Here is an 8,723-nt window from a genome sequence, read left to right as displayed (position 1 = left end):
GCAGTGCTTATTAAAGCGGAACTCCACCCAAAAGGTGAAATTCTGCTAGTTGGCATCCCCCCCAGCTTCGCTGCCACCCCACATGGAAGAATATAGTTTAAAAATATTCTTCCCAAATATACTCACATATACAGTATTTGAAATACTACAATATTGGCCATATTCAATATATTTCAATATATATAATATTACAACCTTTCTATTATCCCACCTGTGAATATACAAAATTAAATAAATAAATTAAACCATACAAAATCAATAGTCCATCTAGTCTCCAAATAAAGTCCAAACTTCCCTAAGTGAATATCCAAAATTAATCCAGTAGAAAAGATTCCAATCTTAAAATAATCCTCGTGATACCTTGAAAGAAAGAAATACTATATAGTGCATTATCTTCCAAATATTCAAATACTCTAATAAAGCGCAAAATCAAATCTGTGCAAATTCCAAACCACTCAGATCGTGATACCGGTGATATTGCAAACACATTAAAAAAAAAAAATTTATATAATTTTAAATAAAGGTAAACAAATTCAAATCTTAAGGTGAATACTTCTTTCAGTGAGCACTTCAATAATACAGTGAACACTCAGTGACCACTACAGTACATACAGTGAACACTCCGTGACCACTACAGTACATACAATGCACACTCCGTGACCACTACAGTACATACAGTGAACACTCAGTGACCACTACAGTACGTACAGTGCACACTCCGTGACCACTACAGTACATACAGTAAACACTCCGTGACCACTACAGTACGTACAGTGCACACTCCGTGACCACTACAGTACATACAATGCACACTCCGTGACCACTACAGTACGTACAGTGCACACTCCGTGACCACTACAGTACATACAGTGAACACTCCGTGACCACTACAGTACATACAGTGCACACTCCGTGGCCACTACAGTACATACAGTGCACACTCCGTGACCACTACAGTACATACAGTAAACACTCCGTGACCACTACAGTACGTACAGTGCACACTCCGTGGCCACTACAGTACGTACAGTGCACACTCCGTGACCACTACAGTACATACAGTGCACACTCCGTGACCACTACAGTACATACAGTAAACACTCAGTGACCACTGCAGTACATACAGTAAACACTCCGTGACCACTACAGTACATACAGTGAACACTCCATGACCACTACAGTACATACAGTGAACACTCCGTGACCACTACAGTGCATACAGTAAACACTCAGTGACCACTACAGTACATACAGTGCACACTCCGTGGCCACTACAGTACATACAGTGCACACTCCGTGACCACTACAGTACATACAGCGAACACTCCGTGACCACTACAGTACATACAGTGCACACTCCGTGGCCACTACAGTACATACAGTGCACACTCCGTGACCACTACAGTACATACAGTGCACACTCCGTGACCACTACAGTACATACAGTGCACACTCCGTGACCACTACAGTACATACAGCGAACACTCCGTGACCACTACAGTACATACAGCGAACACTCAGTGACCACTACAGTACATACAGCGAACACTCAGTGACCACTACAGTACATACAGCGAACACTCCGTGACCACTACAGTACATACAGCGAACACTCCGTGACCACTACAGTACATACAGCGAACACTCCGTGACCACTACAGTACATACAGCGAACACTCCGTGACCACTACAGTACATACAGCGAACACTCAGTGACCACTACAGTACATACAGCGAACACTCAGTGACCACTACAGTACATACAGTGCACACTCCGTGGCCACTACAGTACATACAGTGCACACTCCGTGACCACTACAGTACATACAGTGCACACTCAGTGACCACTACAGTACATACAGCGAACACTCCGTGACCACTACAGTACATACAGCGAACACTCAGTGACCACTACAGTACATACAGCGAACACTCAGTAACCACTACAGTACATACAGTGAACACTCCGTGACCACTACAGTACATACAGCGAACACTCCGTGACCACTACAGTACATACAGCGAACACTCCGTGACCACTACAGTACATACAGCGAACACTCAGTGACCACTACAGTACATACAGCGAACACTCAGTGACCACTACAGTACATACAGTGCACACTCCGTGACCACTACAGTACATACAGTGCACACTCAGTGACCACTACAGTACATACAGCGAACACTCCGTGACCACTACAGTACATACAGCGAACACTCCGTGAACAATCAAAGTAGGGATACTAAATACCATTACCCTCTGGAAGTATTCATAGGCTTAGCCAATACCTCTGGTAACAGTATTGCTTTCAAATTCTTTTACTTCAGGAGTCCATCCTCCATAAACCTCATAAAGATGAAGAAGACTCTTCAGATATCCAATAACAGATATCCGATTATAGAGATACATTTTAATAAACACTTACATCTGGGTTAGCAATTTTCAGCTTCCTGAGTAGCATAGAACAAGCCCTGCCAAGCAAGGGCATAGAAATCACGTTTTCAGCAAACAAAATGGCCACAACGGTACTTCCAGTTTCCGTGCATGCATCTTGACGTCACGTCCCCTAATGCGTTTCGTCACTTCCGGACTTCATCTGAAGGGATATATATATATACTACGTGTTGAAATGCGTTTTTTATATATTACAAAATATATGAAAAATATTTTTAATAATATATTTTCTTAAATATATTCTTCAGATTTTTTTTTAACATATAAAAAGTCATTTTAACATATTTGTACATATATTTGTAAATGCATTCCAAAAATGTAGCTGAAATGTATTTTTAAAGACATACAGTATATTTGAAAATTTATTTTTAAAAATATTTTTCTCATATTCTGTAATATATAAAAAAAACACATTTCAACATACAGTATATATATATATTTTGAAATGTATTGAATATGGCCAAAATTGTAGCATTTCAAATATATGTCAATATATTTGGGAAGAATATTTTACAAATATATTTAAATATATTTTAATTCCAAGGGGGACATTTGGCACTTTTTTTTTGAGGGGGGTGTACCTGGTTTTGACAGGTACCCGCCCCCGCTTCTGGCTGAGTTTGCCGTGGCGATCTCCATGCTCTTCTCTTTCCACCCGCAGCCTTCTGGGACACATCACAGGTCTGAGAAGACTGCAGGTGCGATCACACAGCACAGTGCCTCTTGTGCATGCGCAGCAGGGAACCGGTTGTGAACCTGGAAGGCTTCACTGCTGGTTTCCCTTAGTTAAGATGGCGGTGCCTGCACCTGAACCTGATTAAGGAAAAAGACTTGGGTGAGGACATGGCTGGATCCTTGGACAGGTGAGTGTTCTTATATTAGGGGCCGATTCACACTATAGAAATGCAGCCGGATACGTTCTCGCATGCGTGTTTTTGATGCATTCTGGTGCATTTTTGATGAATTGCAGTTCCATTTTTTCCCCCTCTCTTTTTCTTCAATTTAAATAGGGGCATGTGCATTGCAGTGAATTTTTTAATGTGTTTTGGTGCTTTCCAGTGCGTTTTTGATGCGTTTTACCACGTTCTAGTACAGTTCTGTGCAGAAAAAAAGCAGCCTGTTCTACTTTTTTTTCTGCACCCAGACCACACTGGAACTGCAAGCACTGATGTGAACTATGACATTGACAACCATATAACCTACTTTCTGTACGTTGTGGAGGCAGAAAAAAAGCAACTGAAATGCATGTAGTGAGAACTGGTCCTTAGGCTAGGTTCACACCTATGCAGGTTGTGTTTGAGCCATTTCTACATTGCATTTGCGTTTTTGCTTTGTTTTATTTATGCGTTTTGCTTTTTTTTTAATTTTTCTTGTTACTAGGCAGATTTAAAATACAAAACGCATAAAAAATGCAGCAAAAATGCAATACATGCATTGCAAGGTTTCCATTGAAGTCTATAAAAATGCAATTTTTTTGCATTCAAAAAAGTCAATGACCCTTTCCAAAAAACACACCGGGTGAAAAAGTGTAAGTGTCTGGGCAGCACATCGGCTAAATGGTTAGCACTTCCGCCTGGCAGTACTCGGGTCGTCGGTTCAAATCCCAACCACGGCACCACCTGCCTGGAGTTTGCATGTTCTCCCTGTGCCTGCGTGGGTTTCCTCCCACACTCCAAAGACATGCTGGTAGGTGAATTGGCTCCTGTCTAAATTGTCCCTAATATGTGTATGTATGAATGTGAGTTAGAGACCTTAGATTGTACACCCCTTGAGGGTTAGGGACTGATGTGAATGTACAATATATATGTAAGGTGCTGCATAAATTGACAGCACTATATAAGTACCTGTAATAATTTATATAAAACACGTCACCTCTACCCAGTTCCGCCTGGTAGTACTAGGGTTGTTGGTTTGAATCCCAACCACGGCACCACCTGCCTGGAGTTTGCATGTTCTCCCAGTGCCTGTGGGGGGTTTCCTCCGGGCACTCTGGTTTCCTCTCACACTCTGGTCGGTGTTTGGACAGGAAAGCGGTATTATAATGGACATACCCAAGAGCAGACTGGGATGGTTCCGTTACAGCGCTGCGTTATTTTAACTGACAATTGCGCGGTCATGCAACGATGCACACGGCCTTTTTTTCCTCCATGAATAGAGCTTTCTTTCTGTGGTATTTGATTGCCTGTGCATTTTTTATTTTTGCGCTATAACAAAAAAAAGAACGACAATTTTGAGAAAAAACTGTATTTTTGACTTTTTGCTGTTAAACACATGCAGTAAAAAGATTTCATCATGAATTTAGGCCAACATTTATTTTGCTCCATGTCTTTGCTAAAAAAAAATCCCAATATGTGTAAACTAATTGGTTTACATGAAAGTTACAGCGTTTACAAATGGCCGTATATATTCTGGGATTTTTTAATTTTTAAAAACATTTTACTAGGAATGGCGGCGATCAGTGACTTATAGCGAGACTGCGGCGGACATTCTGACACTGCGGGGAACTGAGTTGGTGTCACTGACATCCCCAGTGACACCAATACAATGATCAGTGCTAAAAAAAGCACTGACACTGTACTAATGGCACTGGGCAGAAAGGGGTCAACATGAGGGGCGATCAAAGGGTTAACTGTGTGCTGGGAGTGTTTTACTAGGGGGCGGTGTCAGTGTGCTTAATCACACTGCTCTGGATGGCTGTGCACAGCCATCCAGAGCAGTGTGCCCGAGCTGACAGGGAGGAGAACTGTTAGTAAACAAAACAGTTCTCCTCCCCTTCAGAGATCGTCGGAAATAACCGGGCGAGTAATTACCGCCTGGGACCCTGTGATTGACAGCTGCACCTGCAAATGGTGGTGCAGGTAGGGCGTGCACGCAGCTCGTGCACACCCCCCTACCCGGAAATGCAAAATCATGTAAATATGTGATTTTGCGCACCCGTGCCACCCTGTAGCAGTATTTCTGCTGTAGGGCGGTTGGGAAACGGTTAACTAAGACTGTTGCTATTGTTGGCCTGAATTTCTGTACAGAATTTGTCGCTAAGTGGTTTGTCCTCAAATTCTACAGTTCCTCGGGTATCCCATATACCCCTAGAGCCTATCCAAGTTTAACCCCTTAATAAAAACCACAAAAACCAAGCTCAAGGACTATTTACTGACTCCAGTTCGCAAAGTGTAAAAATGCGTGTTGCCTGGTTGTGCAGAGCATAGGGGGACCCCATCAAATCCAGGGGCCCTTACGAGGGTAGTGCTACAATAACTACAATATTAGCAAAAAAGTATACATATAAATATACCGCTACCAATGTCTTTGCCATTATCAATAAAAAAAGACAAATATAGATAGAAAATGTATACACTGGGACAAACTATAATAAAAAATAAAATGATAAAAATGCCGTTGATAAAGGCAGCAAGGATATGATAAAACAAGCCTTGTGCATGGAGTTTTCTGAGAAGACTGTAAGAGACAGACAATGGCCTACAACAGGGCTCTCCAAACTTTATATACAAAGGGCCAGTTTACTGTTCTTCAGACTTTAGGAGGGCCGGACTGTGGGCATCAGGAGTAGAAAATGTCCCAGTATCAGTGGGAGCAAACAATGCCCCATTTTTGGTGCTAATGAGGGGAACTGTGCCCCATTGTTGTGTTAATGGGGAATCGTGCTCCATCATTGGGGTTATTGGGCCCATTTGTTGGTGTCAATGGGCGGAATTGTGCCCCATTATTGGCGTCATTGGGAGCAATTGTGTCCCATCATTAGTGTTATTGGGCCCAATTGTTGGTGTCATTGGGTGGAATTGTGCCCCATCATTGGTGTTATTGGGCCCATTTTTTGGTGTCATTGGGCGGAATTGTGCCCTGTTGTTGGAGTCATTGGAAGGAATTGTGCCCTATCATTGGCATCATTGGGAGGAATTGTGCCCCATCATTGGAGTCATTGGGAGGAATTGTGCCCCATCATTGGAGTCATTGGGAGGAATTGTGCCCTATCATTGGTGTTATTGGGAGCAATTGTGCCCCATCATTGGAGTAATTGGGAGGAATTGTGCCCCATCATTGGTGTTATTGGGCCCATTTGTTGGTGTCATTGGGCGGAATTGTGCCCTATTGTTGGAGTCATTGGGAGGAACTGTGCCCCATCATTGGTGTCATTGGGAGCAATTGCGCCCCGTCATTGGGAGGAATTGTGCCCCATCATTGGTGTTATTGGGAGGAATTGTGCCCCATCATTGGCATCATTGAAAGGAATTGTGCCCCTTCGTTGGTGTCATTAGGAGGAATTGCGCCCCTTCATTGGTGTCAGTTGGGAATTATGCCCCATTGTTGGTTTCAGTGGATGAAATAGTGCTCCAAGGGCCAGATAAGAGCAAGCAAAGGGCCGCATCTGGCCCCGGGCCACAGTTTGAAGACCATTGGCCTAAAGGGTAAAGCCAGAGCAGCAATGCTATATGTGTAAGCCAGGAGGCTGAACGTCATTTGATTTTGGATGGAAGAGCTGAAAACCCTTGTGAGGGAAACGCACTGATTTTATCTTTGGAACTTTGTTTAAATGTCCTTTTAATAAAATTGGGCCAGAAAAGCCCTTAAAAAGAAAAGCGAGTGGCTATGTCCTTACAGTTTGAAGCTAGTGCTCACAATGTATGATAATAATAGTGTGTGACTGTGGGGGGACATTAGAGTGTAAGCTCCTCTGGTACAGAGACTGATGTAACCAGCTCACTGTTCTCTGTACAGCACTGCGGCATATGTCAGAGCTATATAAATGTATAATAATAATAGTGTACAGACTAGTGGTCTGTAGAGAATTATGATGAGGAGGCTGGAAGCAAACATGGCCTCCCCAGTGACTGGCTCTAATTATGAACCCGTCTCCCCACTCCTTCCCAGGAGTAATTATCTCTTCAACGTGCCAATTATTTCGCTCCTGAACCGGTTAATCCCCTGAGTGGTTTTTGTTTTTAGAAAGTTTTGTTGTATCATGACAAAAATGTATAAAGTGCAGTTGGAGCGCAGGGAAGCTGCCTGCCACCTCACGTAAGGTGAGACTAAACAGCCTAAAAGTAATCCATACACACCCCTACCTAATGTCCCTGTAATCTATTTTTTTTCATGAAATGGTTTTTTGATCTGTTTTTCTGCCTCCTTCTAACGTCCTCCATGAGCTCTAAAACCTCTCCTTTTCCTCTCACTTCCTTTTGCTTGGAATGAGCAGTGCACGTTAGTTGCACATTGTTCTGTGCACTCTACAAAATCATAGTCCATAATTCTTGTCTGTAGTACATAGATCCTGGTCAATAGTCTATAGTCCCTAGCCTCTCGTCCATAGTCTCTCGTCCATAATCCATAGATCCTAATCCATAGTCCATACAGCCTAGTCCACAGTCCATAGACCTTAGTCCATAGTCTCTAGTCCAGGGGTCTCCAAACTTGTAGGTGGGGGGGTATTAGAGTGTAAGCTCCCCTGGTACATGTGACTGGCTCAGTGAACATGTCTCCTTTTCATTGTTCTATGCACTCTACAAATCCCATAGTCCATAATCCTTATTGTCTGTAGTACATAGATCCTAGTCCATAGTCCCCCAGTCCACAGACCCTAGTCCATAATCCATAGCCCATACAGCCTAGTCCACAGTCCATAGATCTTAGTCCATGGTCTCTAATCCAGGGGTTTCCAAACTTGTGGGCGAGGGGGGGCTATTAGAGTGTAAACTCCCCTGGTGCATGTGACTGGCTCAGTGTCCATAATCCTTATTGTCTGTAGTACATAGATCCTAGTCCATAGTCCCCCAGTCCACAAACCCTAGTCTATAATCCATAGCCCATACAGCCTAGTCCACAGTCCATAGATCTTAGTCCATGGTCTCTAATCCAGGGGTCTCCAAACTTGTGGGTGAGGGGGGGATATTAGAGTGTAAGCTCCCCTGGTGCATGTGACTGGCTCGGTGTCCATAATCCTTATTGTCTGTAGTACATAGATCCTAGTCCATAGTCCCCCAGTCCACAGACCCTAGTCCATAATCCATAACCCATACAGCCTAGCTAGCCTATAGTCCATCAATCTTAGCCCATAGTTTCTAGTTCAGGGGTTTCCAAACTTGTGGGGAAATACACATTTTTTTAGTTCATAGTCTCTTGTCTGTAGTTCCTATGAACTACAGATAAGAATATATAGACTATGTGACTATATACTAGGATCTATATCCTAGTCCAGAGGTCTCCAACCTTTCTAAACAAAGGGCCAGAGTACTGTCCTTTAGACTTGACT

Source organism: Staurois parvus, unplaced genomic scaffold, assembly GCF_062004578.1.
Source record: "Staurois parvus isolate SC_StPar_1 unplaced genomic scaffold, SC_StPar_1.0 ptg000745l, whole genome shotgun sequence".
NCBI lineage: Eukaryota > Metazoa > Chordata > Amphibia > Anura > Ranidae > Staurois > Staurois parvus.
The sequence above is the reverse complement of the archived record's forward strand: the minus strand, read 5'-3'. Positions refer to the sequence as shown.